The 24,834-nt window shown below is 40.3% G+C and overlaps 1 protein-coding gene across 9 annotated transcripts in view; it reads right to left on the bottom strand.

The window, feature by feature from the left end:
• Nucleotides 1-24,834, bottom strand: part of sgk3 (serum/glucocorticoid regulated kinase family member 3) — a 93,799-nt gene that overhangs the window by 46,532 nt on the left and 22,433 nt on the right. For 3 of the 9 annotated variants that reach the window (XM_052022783.1, XM_052022780.1, XM_052022789.1), the window contains exon 2: nucleotides 22,860-23,229. The gene's annotated coding sequence lies outside the window, so the exon portion shown is untranslated. Of the gene's footprint in view, nucleotides 1-5,655; nucleotides 5,729-10,014; nucleotides 10,135-21,993; nucleotides 22,109-22,279; nucleotides 22,566-22,859; nucleotides 23,233-23,403; nucleotides 23,565-24,834 lie in introns of those variants that run through there. The other 6 variants (XM_052022781.1, XM_052022782.1, XM_052022790.1 and 3 more) reach the window with 6 other exon arrangements.

Raw genomic sequence — 24,834 nt, 5'->3', positions numbered from 1 at the left:
CCACATCTTCCCCTCTTTCTTGCACCCCCCACCCCACCCATTTCTGATTTCCTCAGGGACCACTGTCTGTGACTCCCTTGTCCACTCACCCCTTCTCAACTACCCCCGGCCCCAGTACTTTCCCCAAGAACCACAAAAGATGCAACACTTGCCCCCAAACCTCCTCCCTCTCCACTATCGTGGGACCTAAACTGCCCTTCCAGATGAGGCAGAGGCTCACGAGCACCTCTTCCAACCTGGTCTATTGCATTTGGTGCTCGCAACGTGGCCTCATCTGTTGGAGAGACCATATGTAGTCTAGGCGAACGTTGTGCAGACCATTTGCACTCCGCCTGCAATGGCCATCTTGATGTTTTGGCCGCATGTCGTTTTAACTTCCCTTCCCATTCCCACAGTTGCCTGGTTTTCCTCAGCCTCCTGAAGTGCCAAACACAAACTAGAAGAACAGCACCTCATATTCTCCTTGCATGGCCTATGGCCCAACGGATTGAACACTGAATTTTAGGATTTCAGGCAACCCACTCCCTATGTTCCTTTCCCACTCCCATCAAAGACAGAAATGGATTCTGAAATGTACACTACATTAACAAAAGCAATGCGATCCTACTTTGAGTAAGAACAAGGAATCTGAAGTTGGGAGACACTGTCAGTGAGTATATTGTGTTATTAAAAGTTCTGCCTTCACCACTGCAACTTTGAACCTCGCACTATGTTATGTTTATGGTTTAGAAGAAAAACAAATTTGTTTAAAGTTGTTAAGCATACACAATCTCACAATTTGATTTAGATAGATTGCAGCATCAAGGAATGCTGAAAAATTTTCTCCAGTGTAAGGTACAGGTTTGTCTCCAACTTATTGTCTTAGTATGGTGGTGAAGGATAAAAGGTCCAAAGTACTACAGTGGGGCTGTTGTGAATTGCTACTATGGATGTCACCTATCATATATATGAGGCACATAACCTCAGTGTGCAAGTTTAAATCTAAGATAGTCAACTGATGCAATGCCAATAGTGTGATTTCTTGACAGGAAGTTTTCATAGCCAAGAAAAATACTGCTTTACAGAGAGGTCTTATGGAGCATTGAAGCCATTGTGCACAATGGATAATTAGACCTGTATAGCATTTACACCACCAATGGCATTGGTGGAAAGCAAAAGTATGGTTAATGGTTCAGTGCATCCACAAGATCATGTACACAGTAGGAGATTGCTTAGTTATTGGTAAGGTTACATACCCAAGTCAGCCAAGTACCCCTATCAGAGAGTACAGTGTACTTATTCTTGCAAAGGATTGAGGATTAGGCTAGGTGAAATGTTCAGTAAGTCACAATAGTCAACAAATTGGTGCAGAGGCTAATGGGGTGAAAGGTGAGGACCAGCAGAACACTCTCTGTTCCGTCTGGGGAGAGGAAAGGTTGAGAGCAGACATCCAGAAAATGGAGTAAGTGAGTGTGAGGGCTCACCAACTACAGTAGAGTAGCAGCCACGTCCTCTGAAGGAAGACATTTCACAAGTCCTAGAGTGGAAAGCCTCATCTTGAGAGCAGATGCAACAGAGAGAAGGGTATCCTTACAGGAGACAGGGTGAGAGGAGGTATAGTTGAGGTAGCTGGGGGAGTACATGGATTTATAGCAGATATCAGTGGATAGTTTGTCCCTTGAGATGGAGGCAGACAAATCCAGAAAAGCAAGTTTCAGAAATAGTCGAAGTGAATTTCAGGGCAGGGTGGAAGTTGGTGGCAAAGGTGATAAAGTTGACCAAGTTCCACACAAGTGTGGGAAGCAGCACCAATGCAATCATCACTGTAACTGAAAAAAAGAGCTGGGAAGGGGTGCCAGAGTAGGTTTGAAACAAGAACTGTTCCACATAGCCAACAAAAAAACAGGCATAGCTGGGCTACACCTTTGATTTGTAGAAAGTGGGAGGAATCAAGAGAGATGTTTTTGAGGGTAAGAACAAGTTTTGCTAGACAGATGAGAGTATTGGAGGAGGGGAACTGGTTGGGTCTTTGTTTCAGAAAGAAGTGGAGGGCCATAAAACCTTCCAGATGAAGGGACGTAGGTGTATAGGGACTGAACATCCATGATGATGATGATGAGGCAGTGGGGAGCAGGGAACTGGAAATTGTTAAAAATGGTAGAGGGCATGAGAGGTTTCTTGGATGTAGGTGGGAAGGGACTGGACAAGGGGAGACAAGATAGAGTCAAGGTACAAAGAGATAGTTTGGTGGGACAAGAGCAGGCAGGAACAGTGGGTCTACCAGGGCAGTCCTGTTTGTGGATCTTAGATAAGTAGAAGAACTGGGCAGTGCAGAGTTGGAGCCCCATCAGGTTGTAGGCAGTGGAGGAGAGATCTCCTGATGTGAGATCAGTAATGGTCTGGGAGACAGTGGCCTCATGTTTGTTAGTGAGGTCATGGTCCAGGGGAAGACATGAGAAGTGTCCGAGAACTGCCATCTGGCCTCTGCAAAGTAGAGGTCAGTGTGCCAGACCACAACAGCACCACCCTTATCTATGTGACCCACTCTCCGTGCTTTTCTCCCCCACTCCCACCAGTCCACCCAAGGTCTTAGAGAAACCTGCAGATGCTGGAATCTGAATGAAAAGCACTATGATGCTGGAGGAACTCATCAGGCGAGACAGCATCCATGGAGAAAAGCAGGCGATCAACGTTTCGGGTCAGGACCCTTCTTCAGGACTGAAGATAGGAAAAGGGGAAGCCCAATATATAGGAAGGAAAAGCAGAGCAGTGATAGGTGGACAAAAGAGGGGAGGTGGGGTGGGCACAGGGTGGTGATAGGTAGATGCAGGTAAGAATTAGTGATAAGCAGGTGTAGGGGAGGAGGGGAGAGCAGATCCATGGGGGAGGTGGATGGGTCAAAGGTAAGGAAAGGGAATTCACTGAATTCTCCCACTGTAAGTAATCCCCACATCCCCCCCCCACCCCCCATGCTTCTTCTCTTCTTCCCTTTCCTAGCCTACCTCTTTTCCCCCCTTCTCTCCTTACCTTTGACCCATCCCCCGGTGGATCTGCTCTCCCCTCCTCTCCCGCACCTGCCTATCACTCTTACTTGCATCACCACCTTGTGCCCACCCCGCCTCCCCTCTTTTGTCCATCTATCATGGCTCTGCTTTTCCCTCCTATACACTGGGCTTCCCCTTTTCCTATCTTCAGTCCTGGAGAAGGGTCCTGACCCCCTGCTTTTCTCCACGGATGCTGCCTGGTCTGCCAAGTTCCTCCAGCATCATCGTGTTTTCCACCCAAGGTCTTTCTCCCTTTGCTCACCTTTTCCATCCTCACCATCCCTCCTCCATTATCTGGACTTCCATCTGCCCATCACCCACATACTTATCTACCTTGGAGATAAACCTTGGTTCACTTTTCCTATCTCTTCCCCCACCACTGGTTCCATCTGCCCAATATCACCCTCTCATCTGGTTCCACCTATCACCTGCCAGTCTCCGTCTCACCCCTTTCTCTCACTATATACTGACTATTTTCTCTCTACGTTCTCAGTCCAGATGCAGGGTCTCAACCTGAAAGGTCAACAATCCCTTTACCTCCACAGATGCAGCTTGACCTGCTGAGTTTTTCTAGCAGTTTATTTTTTTCTATTTCTCCAGTGGAATTTTAGTTATTTTTCATAATGCAATGATTGCTATGGACTTAAACTAATCTCTGCAAGACTCCAATGTCAAGTATTATGAACTTACACTCACTATACTGATGATTGAGCTCTTCTATCCTCTTCGTTAATTTGAAATTTATGCGCTTATGCAAGTGTTCCTTATTCTAACCATGAGTTAGAAACATAAACAAAATACAGAGAACTACCAAAATGTGTGTAATTGTTTTATTCAACTGATTAAATACACTTGTGCATACATCTACATCCACTATGGAGAGGCCCAGGATGATTGAACCTTTGAATCTGTATCAGAAGAGCGGGAGTGTGGAGAAAGAGCAGGGTTCTTCCACTTTTAAAGGTCTGTAACAATAAGTCATTAATGTTTTGCTACAATAATGAGAGAAATGAATGAATGAATGAATGAATGAATGAATGGGGTTAGCAGACAATGCTTTAAGCAAAGAGCTGGTGGAGCATGAAATTCTCTTCCAAAAGGCAATTTAAAGGAAGAAGTGATTACTTTTCTTCAGAAAAAATATGGGGATAAATATTGAAGCAAGGGGAAACTAAAAGCAAACTACTGCAGATGCTGGAAATTTGAAATCTAACTGCTAGCAACATAAAGCAAATTAGTCTGCTTCTGTGAAGAGAGAAACATAGTTGAAGTTGCAGATACTCCCTAACCTGTTGAGTATTTCCAGAAATTATTGGTTTTATGGGAAAGAAAAAGACAGGGATATGGGGAATACCCTGGTAGAATGAGTTTTGGATTGCTCTGGTAAAAAAAAACTGCACAGGCATGTTAGCCCAAATAATATCTCCTTATCTGCAAAAGATTTAATACTCATAATGAACATGTTTTAACATGTTCTAACATGTTCATGTTCCATTTTGCAAACTTCAATTTTATGTATAAACAAATGTGGCTTATTTCACTCATACAAAATACATCCGACTTCTTTCAGCTGCTTAAATGCTGCAGCAAAAATATGAAATCCTGAGATTTTCTGCTGTTTAAATTCAGGAAAGAAAAAATGTAAAACTTGGTTAATTGAAATAAAAGCATACACTAGATTAATTGATCCTTGACATCCAAATGGTTACATGCAGCAATAAAAAGATGAATCATCACTTACTTTAAATATTTATGCAGTTAGAAAAGGAAATGGAAACTGTATTTGCTGTTCTAGTTAAATGAATATGGGCAATCCACAGAGCTCACAAAAACTACCTCTATGACCACAAATCCAGCAATGTCAGGAACAACCACAGAGATGTACAAGGAAGTCAGTCTGACAGAACTCTGACTTTCATTTGAGCTCATCTCTTTAAATCACTGCTGATATTGCTAAGTTTCTTGAGTAGCACCATGAGATAAATTTTATATCTTCCAAGGATGTGAAATGGCAAGGTCAACATAGTATACTGTACGTCTACTCATTACACTATATTTACCAGCTACTGATTCAAATTCACTTGATATTCCTAACCAGTCAGCTGACTGTAACAATAGCAAATACCAGATAACTAGGTGAATAGCAGAATATCCAATAAATCTACAGAAACATAGCCATTTTCATAACACATACTCCTGTAAAACTTAAATCTTCCTCAGAAATCAAAGAGAATCACTACAAGAATCACCAGGGAATGAGTGGATGCTCAGATTTATGCCCTATATACACAAATCAAAATGTGTGATCAGAAATAAAATATCCCTCATACAGCCAAATCACAGGACTCAGCAACTTGAAAAAATGCTTTATTATCCATATCAAAATATTAACCTACAACAAGTAAAATTTTCTGGACTCCTAAAATTACTTCAAAACAGCTTTTATACTTTTCCTAAAAACTCAAGACTAATATAATCTGGTTGGTGAATGGTATAAATGCAACTTGCACTCAGTAGCACTTGTACAGGCTGTCCCCAGGTTACAAACAAACTCCATTTTACAAACATTCATAAGTCCATTTTCGTTGTGTCAGAAAAAACACAAAAAAATCACTCTATATGGTAACCATACCTCCACAGTATTGAAATGAATGGTATCAAAAGCACACAAGACGGATAAGAAAAAACAATTCCTAAAACTGAAGAGGGAGGAAACTAGTTCTGTCATTCATAATATGTACGGACATCAGACTTTGAATTTAATATTACAGGAACTTGTTCATAGGGATGTCCATAAACTGGGCGTTTCTAACCCAGGGAAGGCCTGTACTTCACCACAAAATTGACTCTTCTTCAACAAAGTAACAGGGATATGACATAACTCATTCCCAAGGACCAACATCAAGCAGCAGGCTACCCAGACAAAACGACTGCAGTTAAGTACAGTGCCATCCAGACCACAGAGCTAAAAACAATTCTATTTTATAGAACTGAAAATGAGACAATTCTTCAGCAGTTTCTAAGATTTTAATTCTGCTGTATCATGGGAGGATTGAAAAGTGGATTCATAAAAATATTCATGCTTTGTTGTTTTGTGGGCCTAAACAAATGCTATATGGCTTTATTTGTATTGAATAAATGCATTATGAAGCTGTGTGGACATCCTTTGGAAGTAGGATATCGTCAAAATGTTTGCATTAAAATGTATTATGAAAAGTCTAAATGCAAACTTTCCTAGGTAATTCAAGGAATGCAATTAAGCAATATATATTTTGGTAATACAGAAAGATGCCCAATTTTAGCTTGGAAGACACACTGCTTAGGTTGTCAAATGCCTTTTTAAACTCCATCAACGGCTCTACTCTCACTGACCCTCGTTGTCACTTCCCTCAAAGACTTCAATTTGGTCAGACAAGTCCTAGCCTTAATTAACCCACCTGAGTGTTCATGATTAACCAGCACCTCTTGAAATGCCAACCCTCAGAATTTTTCCAGCAATAAAATAAACCATATCAGCAATCCTCAAGACCTTCTGTAGGCAAGGGGCATGGGACACTGATAGAGCTACGTCATTTGGCTCTTAGCTCTTATGAACCTTCTAACCAGTACTAGTGATGATTTTAAAGATGCAAGACCCTTTACTCTCATTCCTTCATTTATTGTATCTGTACCACTGTCTAAGATACACAAGTATATCCAGCAAGTTCAACTAACAAAACTGCTTTAAATGAGAAAGTCCTTCAGAGGAATGGACGTCAATTCTCTCCAAGCAGGCACGTTTACTACAGGGAGACAGACTTCCTGGAAGCCTCTCCCAAAACACTGCTGCAATGTATGCAAGATTTTACATTTTTCCTCAACATTATTGCCTACTTCATTTCCCTCTTCTATGAATATAGATTCAAAACTTCACACATCTTCTGCCTCCATCCCCAGGCTACTGTCTAGTCCGAGTTCTATATATGTAATTAAATAGTGAACAATTATCCAGAAGGCAAAAATATTCAAGAGGATCAGATATTCATTATCAAATTAGAGAAGAATATGAATGATTCCAGACAGATAAAAAGCAGTAAATAGTAACAAAATTTCATTTTGTACTCCCACATTATCATTTTTCTGCTACATTCTTAGCTACTTAAAAACATGACTGGAACATCGTTGTCAGAAATGAATGCACACTTCAGCACTGTCTTGACCTAATTAGGATAAAAAATATACTCAAAACTAAATCCATTTCTAATGATCTTAGCATACTCTTACCAGCCCATGTGTACATGCTCTGAAAAAAATTCCATTTAAAACAAAATATTCAATGATTAAATAATCTGAAAATGAGAAAGTCATGACATTGTAATTTAATTTCAATTGCAGGAATGCGTGCTTCCTCAAGAGTCAAATGCTAAAGAGGGATTTTTCTTTTAAAAAGGACTGATCTACCATGAAAGAGTTACATCAAATAGCATTTAAATAGTAATTTACTACCGACAGGTAATTGCATGTAGTCAAGGAAACCCAATTTAGAATAATGGAGTTTGCAATCAATTCCTATTCCATTTGAAAAAAAATCATGTGATTCTCAGCAAAAAGCACAAACCAAATATTAACCCACTATATCCTGAAGGATAAATTTAATTTCAAGCTGGTATAATTCTGCAGATCAACAGGAATTTCAGAAGATTAACCAACAATATAGCCCAGAACTTTCAGCAGCAATGATGCAAAAGTCTCTGTATTCCTGACTTCAGTTTTTCTTGGCATTTACAAAGGCATTATTAAATGCAAATTATTCAAAACCTGCTGGCAGCGATTTCCTGCTTCTTCATGAGGTACTCTATTGCAGTTTTTGCAGATACAATCTCTGTAGAACCATGAATTGACATTTAAATTTAACTCTTTACACAATTCTCACTTTTAGAACCATTAAAAATGTTAAGCTTTGCTTTTTCAAGTTTGACCAAATTCTTAATAGCATAGCAAGTCATAATTACTTCTGAACAACTTCTCTGACCCTAAAAAGCTAATTTTGCAAATGTGGAGGAACATTCCCTAAATATTTAAAGACACTTCTCTTAACATATATAATATTTCATACTTAAAGCTTAAGCATTTTTTCAAAAAGTTTGATATTTTTACATGAACTCTTCATAATTATGTGAATTGTAAGTTCTGCTTTTAACTTCCTAATTTTCTGACTGAAAATTCCTCAGTCTGATTAGCAAATTTGCCTGGTTGCTGCTGACACTCCAGCTGGAGGTGACAAATTGCAGTACATTCAAAGTTGTTTCAGAATAGAGGAAACCCACTGCTTATTAAACCTTGGTGGACTTTTTCTCCCCCCCACCCCCCCAAAGTCAATGGTATTCAGAACATTTGATTACACAGTATATATATTTTTTTAAATGTTTAAGCATTTTCTGGTTATTTTGTCTTTGTAAGTCATACAAAATCCACTGACTCCTTTAATTGTTTGCTCCCCACCTGTCATGGATTAACAAACTCAGTTAATTCTGTTTAAATACTCAGTTAATTGAACCCTGTATGCAGGTATCAGCCTTCTTCCATTATTATTTTCTACTTAAGTAAACCTTTTAAGAAAAACTCTGTTCTTGCTGACATAATAGCAAAATGAGATATGTATTCCAAAAGGTACCCTCATCACGTAACAACGGCCCTGATTTTGCAGTCAGGGGAGAATAAAAGGCAGTGCCATTCATTATGCTTGTAGCTGCCCCAACACTTACAATAGAGTTTTGATTGATAACTTAGAGTCAATGGGATGACCACTACAGGGGATCTAAATCTGTAAGAACAACAACAGGAATCAGAATCAAATCAAAGAATTGTCACTTAACCCTTAACCAAGAAGTATAAATTTAATTTAAAATAAAAAGGAAAATAGTGAGATTAAATACAGAGCCCCTCAAGCCTGTTCCACCATTCAACAAGATGACAGATCTACACAAACTTTTCTACCAACTTCCTTTGTCACTTGATTCTTAAAATCCAACTCAATCTTAAATATCATAGCATCCACAGCTTTATAGGATAGACAATTCCAAAGATTCATACATGGACTCTTGACCTCACAATCTACCCCATTATGACCTTGCACTGCATTTTCTCTGTAGCTGTGACACTTTACTCTGCAGTCTGTATTGTTTTACCTTGTACAACCTCATTGCATTGTGTAATGAATTGATCTGAATGAATAGTATGCAAGACAAGCTTTTCACTGTACCTCTGTACAAGTATTGGTAATGACAATAATAAACCAATTCCAATCCTCTCCTGTCCCACCCCCAGTAAGGGAATCTCTTCCTCCTGATCTCAGTTCAACCCCTTAACCTGATATGATGCTCTACTTTCTGATGAGAGAGAGATCAGAATTCTTTTTTTTAAAAAAAATGCAAATTTTAATCTCTCAAAGAAGGTGATTCAACAAGTTAATTTTCAGTTATTTAGAGATAGTTTTAACTTGATGTTATGTATCTTAGTTTAATTAAGATACATAGCATCAAGTTAAAAATTCACTTGCACTTAAATGAACAAGTCCTAAAAGATTTTCAGTCATATTTAAAGGTTATATAGTTCATGCAGACCTTCACACCTCTGAAATTACATGGAAGATCACTTGGTGAAGCTCCAACATAAAGTTTGGGCAGTAATTTCCCGATTTCCGCAACAGATGTTTTGTGGTTTTTCAAGGTCTAGAGATTGCTGCCTTTTTAAAAACAAACAGCATTAAAATTTTATTGCTGTCTTGATGCAAAATATGGCTCATTATCATTTCACGTACCAAAGAAATGTAATTCTGTGCATAACACTTGGATCTGTGATACCATCTTAACTTAGCACAATGGACTAAAATCACAAGATGAAAATTAGCCAAACAACTTTGAATTAAGAATAACCTGAACTCTCAGCTATTTTTAAATAAACTATCTCAGAATTGTTCAATGACAAAAAGACAAAATGTAGCTTCTGACACCTTGCACAAACTTTTGTTTTCTCCAGGTCCATTCCCTTTGTCATTCAGTTTCCTGATGGTATCCAAGGGCAGTCTGCTTCCAAACCCCCATCATTGGTTGTAGGAATATTTGTACAAAACCTTCAAAATGGAAAAAAATGTCACAAGACATGACAAAGCGTGCAAAAAGGAAAATTTGAAACAGTGACCAAGCACTTCAAAGACCAATAGCTAGAGTTAGGCCTTGCAAAAAGATGCTCATGGTTTTTGGAGGTCAATTATCCCAGCCTCAAGAGACTTCTGCAGTTGTTCCTCAGGACAGAGTAGCCGGTCCAACCATGTTCAAATGTTTCTTCAATGACGCCTTCCAGAAGTGGGGATAGGATGACAAGTGGCAAGTAATGACCATATCCAACAAGAAAGAGTCTAACCACCTACTCTTGACAATCAATATCACTAGCATCACAAAGTCCCCCACCATCAATATTCTGACCAGAAATTCAAATGGGACCAGCCACACAAGAGCAGGTCAGAGGTATCCTGTGGTAAGTGACTTACTTCCCAGCTCTCAAAGTCTTTAAAGTGCCTACAGAGCACAAAAGGGTGATGGAATATTTTCCACACCCAGCTAAGTGCAGTGCCAACAATGCAAAATGCTCAACACCATCCATGACAAACCAGCTTGTTTGATTGGCACCCAAACTATCCTAAACAGTCATTCCCTCTCTACCAGCAGCAACTGTGGCTGCAGTGTGTACCATCTACAAAATGTGCTGCTGTTACTTGCCCAGGCTACTCGGACAGCATCTCCCAAACTTGTGACCTTTACCATCAAGAAGAACAAGGGCAGCAGCTCAGAGTGGTATTCCCATCTGCAGGTTCTCTACAAGTCATGCACCATCCCGATTCTCCAATGATCAGGTTTTTAAAAACAATTCAAAGCTATTGAAGGCAGAGACCTCTCAAAAGACTATCAAGACACTCTCCCTACAATGCTTGGCTTGTTGCTGCTCACCACCTGATTTGCTTTACAGATAGACTCTCACTTACAGAAGGTCAGCTCAGCTGGCTCATTATGACTTAATCAGGTTCCTCCATGTGGACAGACACCACAGACAGCAAGTTTGGACAACAGGCATATGTGCAGAATGACCTGGTTGCACATTCTAACAAGAAGAAAATGAATTAAGATGAAAGGATAAAGGGACAAAAGGACCTGCCTGTATTTTGTTATGTCATGACGTGTAAAAGGTGCTTCACACAATAAAATCATTATGTAAGAATATGGAGTTTGCCACAGCTGAATTGAGATGTCACTAAAAGAAAATACCACGGCTGGTTAGACTGGATTGCCCCTTCTAAAAGCAGAGTGTAAATTGGCTGCTGTTATGTGAACATAACAACAATGGCATTTTGGAAATAATCCCTTGGCTGTTTACCACCATGAAATGTTCAGTTCAGTCACTCCTTCTATCCATCAACATTCAGTGTCAAGAAACCAATATGTATGAATCCAATACATTCAAAAGACGAGAATTATTTTCAGTACCAGTGTCCCACTTGTGTGAAAACACAATAGTAAAAACAGAGTATGAGCTTATCAATTTTATTTTGGGTTTTAAAAATTCTCATTTTCCTCCATGCACAAATACTATTGAGAACTTCAACAAGTCACAAATGCATTCATCTACATGTTAAAATTTTACAGTACATGTGCACATAAGGTCCATCAACTGCGTCTATCATTAAATCCTTTGTTCACGTTTCTACTGAAAAACGGTTATGTAAACTTGCGCAATTCTACCAATTAAGTTGTCGGAGTACACCATTGATGGTGGGTGTTCTTACATGATAATGTGGACAAACTAATTAGATTAGAAAATTGAACAAAATGACTTTAGGCTGTGAACAATTGCATTTCTGTGCCTTATTCTAATATCTCTAATCTTCACATCATTTTAACTGAAGACTGACATGTTATATTTGACTCCTTACTGCCCTGCAATTCCCACCACCAAAAATAATTCAGTTTTTTTTAATCTTTACCAAGTTCTCTGACTTAACTACTGCACAGCATGCCATGGTCCAATAAGGAATTTCTTCTAACTTCCCTCCTTAATCTCTTTCCTACAATTTTAAACTAATGACATAATGGAATAACCAGAGAAGTAGCCTTTCTTTATAAAAGTGTGTTCTAATTCCCAAGGACTTAAAAATTTAATAAGATGGTTGCAAGAGATCAAGGCACTTTTCAGTTAAACAATAAATTAAATATGTCCGTTATAAATTTGGGAATTTTTAGATTAATTTTATCCTGAATACTTTGTCAATTAATTCATTTTAAAGAAATGCAGCTCAGTAAGGAGTCGGGCCTGACACCTTCAACAAAAATGACTAATCACATAAAAGGACACATTAAAATTCCAAGCATTAAAGGCTATATAATTCTAGCAACGTGAATTCTGGGAACTCAACATCTGTGAGCCAGCTTCTAGCATTTATACTGTCTAATCCACTTACCAGAACTCTGTAGCAGCTTCTGAAACTGCCACCATCCCCATTTTCCCCCCAATCCATTCCAATTTTTGCAGTTCCAGTTTTACAACAAATCATAATTTTTCAGCCTTGGAAGACAGATAATGTGACAAAAGCACTAACTACTCTTCGAAGACTAGATATTTAGGTTCTAGAAATTCCCCTTAATATTCTTGTGGGATTTGAGGATTTTCCCAGGAAACAAATCCACTGGAAGTTTCGTAGTTGTTTGAACAGAGAACACTACAGCACAACACAGGCCCTCCAGCCCACAATGTTGTGCTGACATTTTATCCTGCTCTAAGATCTATCTAACCCTTCCCTCCCACATAGCCACATGAATGATAGAGAAATGGAGGGCTATCTAAGAGTCTTTTAAATGTCCCTAATGTATCTGCCCCCACAATCTCTGCAGGCAGCATGCTCCACGCACCCACCACTCTGTGTAAAAAAAACTTACCCCTGACATCCCCCTTATACCTTCCTCCAATCACCTTAAAATGATGACCTCCCCCCCCCCCCCCCCCCACCCCCGTTAGCTATTTTCACCCTGGGAAAAAGTCTCTGACTATCCACTCGATCTATGCCTCTTATCATCTTATACACCTCTATCAAGTCACCTCTCATCCTCCTCTTCTCCAAAGAGAAAAGCCCTAGCTCACTCAACCCATCCTCATAAGACATGCTCTCCAATCCAGGCAGCATCCAAGTAAATCTCCTCTGCACGCTCTCTAAAGCTTCCACATCCTTCCTATAATGAGGCGACCAGAACTGAACACAATACTCCAAGTGTGGTCTAACCAGAGTTCTATAGAGCTGCAACATTACCTTGCGGCTCTTGAATTCAATACCTCGACTAATGAAGACCAACACACTGTACGCCTTCTTAACAACCCTATCAACCTGCGTGGCAACCTTGAGGGATCTAATGGATATGGACCCCAAGATCCCTCTGTTCCTCCACACTGCTAAGAGTCCTGCCATTAACCTTGTATTCTGCCTTCAAATTCAATCTTCCAAAGTGTATCACTTCACACTTTTCTGGGTTGAACTCCATCTGCCACTTCTCAGCCCAGGTCTGCATTCTATCAATACCCTGTTGTAATCTACAGCAACCTTCTACACTATCCACAACACCACTAACCTTTGTATCAGCAGCAAACTTACTAACCCACTGTTCCACATCCTCATCCAAGTCATTTATAAAAATCACAAAGAGCAGGGGTCCCAGAACAGATCCCTGCAGAACACCACTGGTTACTGACCTCCAGGCAGAATACGCTTTATCTACCATCACCCTCTGTCTTCTATGGGTGAGCCAATTCTGAATCCACATAGCCAAGTTTCCCTGGATCCCATGCCTCCTGACTTTCTGAATGAGCCTTCCATGAGGAACCTTATCAGATACCTTACTAAAATCTATGTACACCACATCCACTACTCGACCTTCATCAATGTGCTTTGTCACATCCTCAAAGAATTCAATCAGGCTCGTGAGGCACAGCCTGCCCCTCACAAAGCCATGCTGACTGTCTCTAATCAGGCTTTGCTTCTCTAAATGCCCATAAATCCTGTCTCTAAGAATCTTCTCTAGTAATTTGCCCACCACTGAAGAAAGACTCACTGGTCTGTAATTCCCAGGGTTATCCCTACTCCCTTTCTTAAACAAGGGAACAACATTTGCCATCCTCCAATCATCTGGCACTACTCTTGTGGCCAGCGAGGATGCAAAGATCATCGCCAAAGGCGCAGCAATCTCTTCCCTCGCTTCCCGTAATAACCTTGGATATATCCCGTCCTGCCCCAGTGACTTATCTATCCTGATGCTTTTCTGGTCGCCTCATTATAGGAAGGATGTGGAAGCTTTAGAGAGAGTGCAGAGGAGATTTACCAGGATGCTGCCTGGATTGGAGAGCATTCTCAGAATTAGGTCTTTCTGTATTGTACTGATAAATTTTCATTATTAAGTAAATTAATTCAGTTTCCTCAAGATATGACATTGCTTTCTAAGGTGCTCTACCCTGGATTTTATTCGCGTTTCTAAACTCACCTGCTCGAGGGCTATTTACCTTCAAGGTCCTGATCCCACTTTAGCTCACAATCAGAATTGTGCTTCAGATTTTTTCTTCTGCCCTGGGGATCAAGCTCTCACTTTGTCTCCACAAAGCTGCATGCTTAATTTTGTCTTACAATTGGCTCCTAAATTCCAGCATGGCAACACTCTCAAGTCAAAAGGCTGTCAGTTCAAAACCCATTTTAAGGGCTGGAGCACAAATATTTAGGTACATGCTCTGGGTAGTACTGAAGGAGGTGGTGACTTTTGGATGAGATATTTAACCAAGATGCTGCCTGCTCTCTCAGGTGTATGTTATAGATCCTATGAAACTCTTGTGTAGGAAGAGTGGGCTGTTACTCCTAGTGAAAAATCAAAAGAACTACAACTGTTTGAAATCTGAAAAGAAAACAGAAAATGCTGGAAACATTCAGGAGATCAGGCAGAGTCCATGGAAAAAAAAAGTTAACATTTCATGTCTGGGACCCTTTGTCAGAATGGGGAAAAAGGAAGAACAAGAGAGTTTAGGTAGCAGAGAAGGGGGTGGGGAGGAGGATGGGTGGACCACAGGGAATCTCTCTCATAGGGTGAGACCGGATGAGCTAATGTGGCAGTTAAGGAGCTGTTAAGACAAAGCTTCTGTGTCTGTGTAATGTGTTGCTAAAATGATAGCAGACAGAAATGGCTAGTTATAATACAAACAGAAAGAAAGAGTGAGTTATCTAAAGTTGGAGAATTCAAGATCAAGTCCTGCAGGCTGCTATGTGCCCAGATGGAAGATGAAGTGTTGTTCTTCAAGCATTGCATTAAGCCTCATTATAACAGTGAAGGAGGTCACAGAGGCAGTGGGATGATGAATTAAGGTGGCAAGCAACTGGAAACTCAGGTGCTCTACAAAGCAATCACCCAATCTATCTTTGATTTTTCCTATGTAGGCCACATTGTGAACATTAGAGTAGTACAATAGATTGGAAGTGCAAGTGAATTGCTGCTTCACTTGGAAAGACTATGATAGAAAGGGAAGAAGTGAAAGGACAGGTGTTGTACTTCCTGGAGTTCCATGGGAAAGTGCCATAAGACAGGAAGTGGTAGGCAGGGACAGAAGGGATTTCTGGATGGAATACAGTCAAGTTTGAAAAGAATTCAAAATAAAAGCCCAAGTTTCAAATGCTTTAATAAAAACATACAAAAGTACATTATAAATGTTCTTACTAGAAATAGGTACATGGCAAAACTGTATTCCTCACTGCAAAAAAATAAAAGTAATCACTATAAAATATTTTCAAGTTGAAAATAATGCAAGATTGCAACTTCTATTATAAAGAAACTTTTAATCCCTTTTCTCAGTACTTTAAGCACTGTATTTTGTTTCATAAAATTTAGGGGAAGAAAGGTGAATTTACACTTCCTGGCAAGGAAAATTGATCTGTGTGCAATTTCTCAACAGCTTAACAGATGCCCTAAACTGTAGGCATGTAAATAGAACCAGTTCAATGACACCAATCCAGAATGAATGATCCAACAATATGTTTCTCCTGTCACCTCAACTACTGTCAAAATGTCTAATGTCAAAGGCCAAATAATCCAGTCCAACATTTACTCGCTATGGTCTTGTGGTTGTGGCTGCAACATTTCCCAATGGTGCACATTGGCAATGCTGCCAAACAAACTATTTACACGTTTGGGAGGCTGACCCTGTGGCAAATTGTGTATTACTCATTAGTTATTGGCAGGTTGGGAGACATCAACTGACTGAGGCTTGTCATTCTGATGTCATAACTTCCTTTGCTACACAGGTGATTGACATGGAAACCCTTGGTGATGTTTATCGGCTGTGTCCTTATTTTTGTATAAGGAGCAGTTCCAAAACCAACTCAACAAAAACAGCTGGAAAATGAAACTGGGGACTCCATGTCAATCATCTGGGAGGGAGCAGGAATTTTAAAAGGTTAAAATATATTTTGTAAAATTAGGACCAGCTTCAGTCCTTATTTATTTGTTTAGCCCAGAATACATTTCCTTTGGGGCTGGTATTTTGAGCAAACAATTACATAGTCACACAAGGTTCACAAAATTCACTACCATCTGAATCAGATTTGTTGTCACCAACCTAAGTGACGTGAAGTTTGTTGCTTTGCGGCAGTAGCACAGTGCCGAGGCATAAATTTACCATAAATTACAAAAATAAATGAGATAATGAGGTAATGTTCATGGACCATTCAGAATTTTGATGGTGGAGGGGAAGAACCTGTTTTTGAATCGTTGACTGTGGGTCTTCAGGCTCCTGTACCTCCTCCCTAATGGTAGCAATGAGAAGAGGGCATGTCCTGGATGGTGAGAGTCCTTAGCGATAGATGCCACCTTCCAGGCACTGCCTCTTTGATGGTGGGGAGGGTTGTGCCCGTGATGGAGCTGGCTGAGTCTACAACCCTCTGCAGCCTCTTGTGACCTTGTGCATTGGAGGCTCCACATCAGTCTGTTATGCAACCAGTCAGAATGTTCTCCACTGTACATCTATAGAAATTTGTACGAGTCTTTGCTGACATGCCAAATCTCCTCAAACTCCTAATGAAATAGAGCTGCTGGCGTGCCTTCTTCATGATTGCATCAACATGTTGGGCTCAGGATAGATCCTCTAACATGTTGACACCCATGAACTTGAAGGTGCTCACCCTTTCCACCACTTACTCCTCAATGAGGATTGGTGCATGTTCTCCCGACTTCCCCTTCCTGAAGTACACAATCAATTCCTTGGTCTTGCTGATGTTGAGTGCGGGGTTGTTGTTGCGACAACACTCGACCAGCTGATGTATCTCACTCTTGTACGCTTCATCATTGCCATCCCATAATTTGATATACCATCAGGTCACTCCTCACCCTCCAATGCTCCAGAGAAAACAGTGCAAATTTGTCCAACCTCTCCTTCCAGCTAATACACTTCAATCCAGGCAACATCTTGGTGAACCTCTCTTGCACCCTCTCCAAACTACACATTATACTCCATATTTGGCCGAACTGAAACTTTATACAGCTTCAACATGACTTTCCAACTTCTGTACTCAATGCCTTGACTGATGAAGGCAAGAGTGCCTTATACCTTCTTCACCCGATCCGCTTGCGTGGCCACTTTCAAGGACCTATGGACTTGTACCCATAGATCCCTCTGTACATTAATGCTCCCAAGGGTTCTGCCATTTACTGTAAACTTTCCTCTTGCATTTGACCTCCCAAAATGTATCACATTACACTTGTTTGGATTAAACTCCATCTGCCATTTTGCCACCCAAATTTCTAACTGATCTATATTCTGCTGTACCTTTTGACAACTTTCCTCACGATCTTCAGCTCCACCAATTTTGATGAGATGATTTTAGCTAGCTAAGCTCATTCCAGCAATGTTCTTCAGCATTGATACTCAAAGGTTTGCAGATTTTATTATGTTTTACTGCAAAAAATGTTTTTTTTCTAATGAAGTTTAACATTCCTACTGTTTAGCAATTGAACCTGGGTTATTCTGAACTAGTCAGCATATCTGACATCAATTAATGAGAAACAATTTTGAAGAATAAAAACATATGCTCATTATTACCGCTAATTAGCTCGATTGTATAGAAAAGAATGGTTTACACTATACGTTTTTCTTTACTGATCCTGAATATCAAGGCTATGATAAATGATGAAACAATGGAAGCTGTAACTAGGAAATACAGATAAATGACATTTAAACCATGCACTCTATGGAATAATACAGAACACAGACAGAAGAGATGATTGTATAGCTCCTTGAGACCACTCCACCATTTAATAAGATGTTGTGCCTCAAGACAAGTCTCCTGCCCAATCCCAATATTCCTTGTGACCAAATATCCATAGATCTCAATTCTCAGTGTGATTAACCATTCACAACCCACTGGAGCAAAGAATGCCAAAGATTTAGAACCCACTGAGGAACGAGAATGTACGTACACAGATTTTGGACAAATGTAGTAAAAGCATGAAATCTATTGCATATATCAAGTACTGTCAGCAACAGTTTCAAGTCAGGATCATGGTTACCTCTGGATCAGAATGTCACAAGATCAGTTCCTATTATGGACACCAGTGCATTTTATAGACCAAACTACAGCCCCAACTTCCTGATCAGGTGGATACAAGAGATTGTATGGCATAACTAAAGACAGAAAATTCCCTCTTCAACACCATTAAAATGACATCACCTGAGCATTTAGTAATTTTTTTGTTTGAGACTCATTATGTGTACATTATCTGCTGTTACTGTAATTCAAAAACAATTCATTGGCTGTAAAATGAGGTTTTTTTTAAAAATTCAGACAAGGATTATGGGCATTGCTGGCAAGGTCCATTCTCCAAATGCCCCAGAGAAAATAATGGGGACCACTATTTTAACTGCAATCCTTTGGGTAAAAGTACTTTCATAGTACTTTTGGATCAGAAGTTACAGAATTCAGACACAAAAAACAAATTAGTAATTTATTACTATGACCACAAAGCTACCAGATTGTCAAAAAAAGGTTCAGTAATGCCCTTAGAGGACAAAATCTGCCATCTTGCCTGTGACACCAGACTTTCTAATGCAGTAAAATGGCCTCGCATGTCACTCAGCTGTATCATAACTGTTCTGCAATGCAGAGGAAGAATAAAACTACACGGACCTACCGGCAGCAAATTTGGCTGTGGCAAAGTCACTCCCAGAGCAGTCCAAATAGGAGGAACTGTCCCACAATCTCATTTAACAAAACCCAACACAATCATTGTCATAGAACCATAACTTTACAGACAAGTTGCCAGTGTCCTCCATTACAATCCTTGGGTACATCTTGTCCCACCAGCAGGTCAGTCTCACCGGAGAGGTGTAGCACACTGGTATGCAGACAGGAGGAAATTGTTCTGAAAGACCTCAATATTGATTCCAGATCCCAAGACGTCACACATGGGCAAGAAAATCTCCCATCATTTTCCATCCTCAATCAGCTGATGACTCAAGGCTTGACTACGTAGGAGGGAATTGAACTACAATATATGAATAGAGATTTTCCAAGGCCACAAAAGAAGAGGCCAGTGAATGGAGCTGGTGGGTTACTCTATTATAGAGCTGGCACAGACATAATTGGTCAAATGGCCTCCTTCTGTGCTCTTTTTATATGATGATTTTATCTATGATTCTAACACAATTTAGAATTACAGAAAGTAGAAAGAGAACAGAATGTCCTCTTGGTAGGGGACTTCAATGTCCATCACTGGGAGTGGCTTGGTGATACCAGCAGTAACTGGGAAAAAGCTACCCGATCTTGTCCTCATCTTTCCATGATAGCAGTGGTGGAAATGAGTATCGCACAGCTACAACCCAGGACCACAAGCATGTAATATACAGCAAAAACATGGTGCAATTGACAGCTGGGCAATCACACATCCAACAGATCAGATCAAAGCTCTGTACTCCTATCACATCTAATTGTGAACAGTGGTGGAACAATTAAACAGCCAACAGGGAAAGGAGGAGACAAAGAATATCTCCATTCTCAATGATAAGGGGCACATCATTTGAATGCTAAAGAAAAGGACTGAAGCATTCGTGACCATGTTCAGCCAGAATTGCCAAATGAATGATCCAAATTGGCTTCCTTCATCTGGTGAAGCCGCCATCACAGAAGCCACTCTTCAGCTAATGATTCATTCTTTGTGAAATAGCTGCCAGCTCTGGACAGCAAAAGTCTGAACAAAATCCCAGCTGTAGTACTGAGGGTCTGTACTACAGTACCAGCTATGTCTATAGCCAAGCTGTTCCAGTACAGTTACAACACTGGCATCTACCAGACAACATCAAAAGCTTCCAGGTATATCCTGTTTGCAAGCAGGACAAATCCAATCCAGCTAATCAGCCCTGTCATCAACAGGGCTACCAAATAGCACTTACCAATCCGGGTCGATTGTAATCCTTCCTTATTTGAGTTCTGTACGTTGACATTCTCAGGGATCACTGCATTGCAATCGGGAATGGGACAAATGGATTATAACTATATCTAATATCGCTCCAGCTGACAACAAATAACAGCACAAATCAACTGCCAGTCACCCAGAATCAAGCCTGCGATCCTCTAATCTGGATGGTGCAGTTAAACATTATTTCTCAACACCTGGATTAGAATTCTAATGCAATGTGGAGAATCTATACTTTATCAAATGCTGGTTAGGCCACAATGGGGAATTTTGTGAAGTTCTTGTTGATTTTTTATAGAAGATATACAGAAACATTTGCAAGAGTGTAAAAGGATTTGGAATCATACCATAACTCTTATATTTATTACAAAGGGACAAATAGGCTGTGCCTCACGCCTCATTTATTGGGGGGGGGGGGGGGGGGGGAATGAAGTGAGACCCTGAGGAAGTGACCACAAGGTGGTCTTTAAAAATTATGAACTAAATAGATTGAGGTTGAGTTGTGTTTCCATTTGTGGTGAAGAGCAAATCTAAAGACCATCAGTATAAGGCAGCAATCAAGAAATAATTGGGAGTTCACAAGAAACTGCCTTACCTGGAAAGTGGCAAGAATGTGGAACCTCTACTTTGAGGCAAAGTGTATAGATGTGTTTAATGGGATCTGGATTAAACATGAAGAGAAGAGGATTATACTAATACTCTGATAGTAGAAAGATGGGAAGAAGCTCAAATAGGAAAGGAACAAAAGGCACAGTCTTGTACACTAAATGGCCCACTTCTCTGCTGTATTGCTGTATGTAAGCAATAGATGATATACGAAACAGTTCCATTTTCCTTGCTCTAAAAGCAAAGAAAAAATTCTGATTAAATACTTACTCTTTATAAAAAGATCACAGATTATAATACTTCAAGAAAACATTAATCATGTTTCACTTGGATACCTTTGGTCTCATCCTAGTTCTATGCCGTAGATTTTGTGGATGAATCAACTTTTGTTTCACTAAAGATTCAAAGTAAAAGGAATAGTGCTTGCAGTGAGATTTCAGTTCGTTTGACACTCTTTCATTCTAAATCTTTCTGGAGGGAAAACTTAGAAGTAAAATTGTCTTTCCCTGTTGAACTGTACACTGCAATACCATATTAACAGAATTGGGTAGATCAAACTTTAACAAAAATATCTTTGAGCAGCAGGCATTTATGCTGACATTCGCATAAACCAAAGCTGTTGGCGGGTGTGCAAACCATTTATGAATAGTGTAACTTTTAATATCTGCTGGATAACCAAAAAACAAGTGCGGGGAAATCTTTCAAAAACAGTATAAAGCACTTTATCTACTGAACATTATTAAATGAATAATGCAAAAATATTATTTGACTACAACATGACCTACAACCGTTGTACTTCATTTTTCCATTGTCAAGTCGAGTAGACTTGAAACGCTCTGTTACTTAACCTGAGATTTTTCCAGCAGTTTCTGTCTTTCTTCACATTGCCAGTATCTGCGGTTTTTTTCTACTTCTTTTCACCTTGTTTTAAAGCAGGAAGCAGATACGTCGGCTAAACTTTTCATCTGCATTCATTTAACATCCAATTTGTAAACGAACGCGAGAATATTCTGGTGGCCCGAATTAAGAGTTTAAATTATAAATGCTAACTACGTTATTAACTTCGTTACAGTGATGACTGCATACACAAAACGATTCCACAAGAGTAGCGAGTTCAGATCAAGTGTTACTCACCATTCAGACACACTTTGCTCACATTAGTTCTCATCTACACTTGCCGCATAACTTACTGCCACTTCTACACCTTCGAAGTCCTCGGCTCAGCTGCCGATTTCCATTCGCGCGTTCCCGTTCCGAGCTGGAAGGCGGCCGCGCGCGCGCGCGTTCCCGTTCCGAGCTGGAAGGCGGCCGCGAGCGCACGTTCCCATTCCGAGCTGGAAGGCCCCTACGCCAGTTCCGGGTCCAGAATGTATGGGGGGGAGTTGGCGTAAAATTGCTAAATGTTAATTTTATTGCGTGCAGGAGGTTAGTACCATTTAGTAAATAAATACTAAACGACTGATTTACAGCACTACCGAACGAAATAGCGATTATAAATCGCCGCAGTAATCTGCACAGCAGGCAGCGGGACATAGATAAGAGAACGTGTATGACTTTTAGTAATTTTTGTTTAAGGTGTCGGTGTAACTGAACATGTATTGCGCTTGCTGATAGGTGGAGAAGTTGTGCGCCAGGGAGTGCGATGGGTGGGGCCTCTGCAAACAACCCAGACTGGTTTACAATTTTACTGTTTCATCAAAATGCTTAGACTTACATTTGGAAGTTTAATGCCAGGTCTCACAGTTGTAGGGGGGCGGGCCTGTATAGATAAAGATCCAACGGACTTTAGTCCGGTCCAAAGTCCACTATATGCAGTTTTTCAGTGAGAAATTTTGCTTCTCTCTTTCCCGAGCTTCTGGCTGAAATCTCTGACGTGGAAGAGTTGCTGGCTTATTTCCATCGGGTTTCAATAAAATATCTTCGCAAACGACTTGGCCAGTCAGCAAAGTTATTACATGTTAAACTTTATGGGGCAGGACCCAAATCCACGAATCGAAGTCACGTTACAACTTCAAACCGGCATTCCAACTTCCGAATGGCTATTTAGTAAAGTGTGCTTCAGTACACCATCTGGCGTGCGACCCCTACTGCAAGAACACCGAAATTTAGTACAGAGAATACTTTTGCAATTTTATCAAGAACTATCATCCACAAAGATTACATTAAGCAGGTGTGTTAGAAATACCACCCATTTGGCCTCTTGTGCCTACTCTGCCATTCAACTCTATTTTACCTCCGTTCCATTTTCACACACTCACCCTATATTTCTTGATTCCAAGAATACATCACCCTGCCTGTGATGGCGTTTCTTCTCACCTCTCGCCTGAATGGACCATCTCTGGTTCCAGATACCCCATCCAGAGGATATATCAATTCCACAACCTCTTGTATGAATGTCTCCTGCAGCTTCCACCCACTCTACAGACCTCAGATGATTCTTTAGAAACACAGAAATGGTGTTAATAAATAAAACCAAATCAACCAATATCTATGTCAACATCCAAAGAAGATAGAAGGTGGTGATAGAGGAGTGTTATTCTGATTGGAGGTCTATGACCAGTGGTGTTCTGCAAGGATCGGTGCTGAGACCTCTGTTTATGATATATATAGATGGGCTGATTAGTAAGTTTGTAAATGACACAAAAATTGGCAGAGTTGTGAATAGTTAGGAAGGTTGTCAAAGGATTCAGCAGGATATAGACTATTTGGAAATATGGGCAGAGAAATGGCAGATGGAGATTAATCTGGACAAGCAGATATGATAGCAGTGTTTAAGAGGCTTTTAGACAGCCACATGAAGAGGGAGGGACTTGATGAATATAGACAACTTTCAGAGGTCAAATGCAAGAGGAAAATATGCAGTAAATGCAGGACCCTTAGGGGCATTGATGTGCAAAGGTATCTTGGGGTGTAAATCCAAAGCTCCCTGAAAGTGGCAACATAAGTAGATAGGGTGGTAAAGAAGGCAAACTGGTAATTTGGTTTATTATTGTCACATGTAACGAAGTACAGTGAAAAACTTGCCTTGCATACCATTCATACAGATCAATTCATTACAACAATGTATTGAGGTAGTACAAGGTAAAACAATGACAGAGTACAGAATAAAGTGTTACAGTACAGAGAAAGTGCAGTGCAGGTAGACAATAAGGTGCAAGGTCATAACTAGGTAAATTGTGAGGTCAACAGTCCATCTTAATGTACTAGAGGACTGTTCAATAGTCTTATAACAGCGGGATAGAAGCTGTCCTTGAGCCTGGTGGTACGTGCTTTCAGGCTTTTGTATCTTCCACTGGATGGGAAGGGGAAGAAGAGAGAATGTTTGGGGTGGATGGGGTCTTTGATTATGCTTGCTGCTTTACCAAGGGTGGGGAGAGGGGGTGAGCGAGAACTGGCGGGTGATAGGTGAACCCAGGTGAGAGGGGGAAGAGTGGGAATGACGTAAGAAGCTGGGAGGTGATAGGTGATGACAAAGGGCTGAAGAAAATGGAATCTGATAGGAGAAGATAGTGGACCATGGAATAAAGGGAAGGAGGTGAAGAGGAGAACTGGTGGGAGGAATGTGTGGGAGATGAGCAGATCAAGAGGGTAGGGGAGGGAAAGAAAAGGGGTAATGGGGCCAGTGGGATAAGGGAAAACAAAGGGGGAACAGAGGTGAATGGTTACTGGAAATTAGAGAAATCGATGTT

The sequence above is a fragment of the Pristis pectinata genome, chromosome 9 (genome assembly GCF_009764475.1).
Source record: "Pristis pectinata isolate sPriPec2 chromosome 9, sPriPec2.1.pri, whole genome shotgun sequence".
Taxonomy (NCBI): Eukaryota; Metazoa; Chordata; class Chondrichthyes; order Rhinopristiformes; family Pristidae; genus Pristis; species Pristis pectinata.
Note: the sequence above shows the minus strand (reverse complement) of the source record. Positions and strands in the feature narration are given on the sequence as shown.